General features: G+C 42.8%; 1 non-coding gene across 1 annotated transcript; it reads left to right on the top strand.

Annotated features, from left to right (window-relative positions):
* The first annotated feature begins 495 nt into the window (after positions 1-495).
* trnae-cuc lies at positions 496-567 on the top strand. Its single transcript has one exon. It is a non-coding gene; the product is annotated as a tRNA-Glu (tRNA).
* Positions 568-2,599: the final 2,032 nt, after the last annotated feature.

Here is a 2,599-nt window from a genome sequence, read left to right as displayed (position 1 = left end):
AAAATCCTCACTTTCGCGTCTCCCACGTTGACTAAGGACCCACATTAGGACCCATCTGAGGTAGCTTTGACAAAAGCCCGTCAAAAAAAGAGTATTAAATGTTTTTAACTTTTACGGTATAAGCAGAGTCAATATTCATCTTTATTCAAGTGAATCTGAATAAAACAGTTGTTTAATTTTCATGTGTTTTGCCTGTTGTTGTGTGCTTATTTACGTTGTTTTGTGTAGGCAGCTCTTTTAGGCATACAGAGGTGTTTCCTCGTTGTGATGGACTCATGGATCACATGGATTACATGTGATTGGACAGCAAAGAGTTGCTGTTCTCACAGTGACCAGAGGCGGCAGTACAATCTACTGCATCTACTGCGTAATATCGTATCCGTATGTTCGAATTTCATTGATGTATGTTTGAATTGTAGTTTCTGCGTATTTACAGTATGTTAGATATATCTTACAGTTTTAAATAGATTAGATTGCGATGATATTTGCAGTTGGTCCCTGGTGGTCTAGTGGTTAGGATTCGGCGCTCTCACCGCCGCGGCCCGGGTTCGATTCCCGGTCAGGGAAAAGAACTTTTTTTTTTTTCTCATGACAAGCTTTTACTCATTGTAATATATTGATATATTTACACTAGTAAACTAATTATGACAGTTGAGAAAATCCACGGATATTATTTTCAATGCAGAAAAGTGGCTTTTTGATTGTTACATACAACCATAAGAGGGCACTGTTGAACAAAAAATATATTTTTGAACGCTGACCTCTGGAACCTCAGTTCAGGAGCTGCAGGTTACTTGATATAACGCCACAGAAAATACAACTTGTTGCATTTTAACTATAAATTTAAGGTTTACAGCAACATCTTGCATTTCAACGCCCTGTTTTGACTTAACGCGTCAGGTCCTTTGCCGAAGTTGTGATTGTATGCATTTATGATGGATGTTGTTCTCATTGGTCCTGTAGAGGCCCTGAGGCAGTTTGGCGCTTCATTGCTGCCAAAGACAAAACCACCAGAAAGCATCAAGGGTCTTTTGTCTGAAGGGTACTCATTGAACTCAAGTGTGTGTATCTGCAGCACTTCTTTTCAGTCTGTGTTGATTTTTGCAAAGTGTTCAACTTGTAGAGTCAGTGACATTCATGTTTCTAGGTCCTCTGCGGAGATCTTATGGAGTCATGAAGTACTCGGTGGTGTTTGGCAATAGGAGAACAAAGGTCCAAGTGTTTACGGTAGTAATAGTAGTAGTAGTAGTCGTAGTAGAAGTAGTTTATTTGTCATCTTGTCTATGCACAGCAATATACAGTACACAGCGAAGCGAAACACTGTTTCTCCAGGACCAAGATGCCTCATAAAACCATCAAAAATTCCAACAAGACTACACCTGCAGCAGCATACTCGCTGATGCAAGGCGACCCACAACAGACACAAGTACGATCACCAGCACAACAAGCACACAAGACCACTACAAACAACCAAATGCCATACGCAAATCACTAAAAAAGTCACAATGTATGCAGTTATTCAGACCAGACTATCGAAGAGTCTAATAGCTAGAGGAAAGAAACTGCTACATAGTCTGGATTTGAGGGCCCGAGTGCCTTTTTCCAGACGGTAGAAGAGTGGAGAGTGTGTGTGAGGCGTGTGTGTGTGAGATCATCCATAATGCTAGTTGCTTTGCGGATACAAGGTGTAGTGTAAATATCTGTGATGGTGGGCAGAGAGACACCAATGATCTTCTCAGCCGTCCTCACTACCCACTGCAGGGTCTTGCAATCCGAAACTGTGCAGTTCCCAAACCAGGCAGTGATGCAGCTGCTCAAGATGCTCTCAATGGTTGCTCTGTAGAATGTGGTAAGAATGGAAGGTGGAAGATGTGCCTTCCTCAGCCTTCGCAGAAAGTAGAGGCACTGCTGGGCTTTCTTGGTTATGGTGTTGGTGTTGAGGGACCAGGTGAGATCCTCTGCCAGGTGAACTCCAAGGAATTTGGTGCTTTTGACAATCTCCACAGCGGAGCCATCAATACATAATGGAGAATGGTCACACCTTGTCCTTCTAAAGTCAAAGGTCCTGGTGCTTCTAGTCTTAGTGTAATATTTGTGAGACTTGCACGCTAACCAGTGACCTGTGACGACTGGATGTTCTTGGTGCTTGGTCTCTTCAGAGGATGCTTTGGTACCAGTGGGACAACTTTGTGTCCAATGAGTGGTTGCTTGAGTCTCAGACAAGGGCTATCACTTGCATTTTAAGGGAATGTCAGCTACAGCTTTTTGGACATGAGGAGTGCTTCTCTGGCCATGATCTAATGAACAGGTGCCATAGTGTTGAGGACCCCACTAATTGGAAAGGGCTAAAGGTTGTCCATGTATGGAGTGGCTGTGACAGATGGCTACTTTTTGGAGGTGGGTATACGAGGTATACTTGAGTGGTTGCCATCCAGCACCCAGGCTAGTTCCACAGTGACTGACTAGGGCAGACATCCTTGGTGCATGGGGATAACCATCAGTATAGTAGCAATGACTTGATTTGTTTATTAATTAGATCACAGGGTCAACAACTGCCAAATGATGTTTTCCCTTATAGACTATATATAGACTGTATCAC

This window comes from Thalassophryne amazonica, chromosome 7 (genome assembly GCF_902500255.1).
Source record: "Thalassophryne amazonica chromosome 7, fThaAma1.1, whole genome shotgun sequence".
Classification (NCBI taxonomy): domain Eukaryota; kingdom Metazoa; phylum Chordata; class Actinopteri; order Batrachoidiformes; family Batrachoididae; genus Thalassophryne; species Thalassophryne amazonica.
This window is presented reverse-complemented; position numbering and strand designations above follow the sequence as displayed.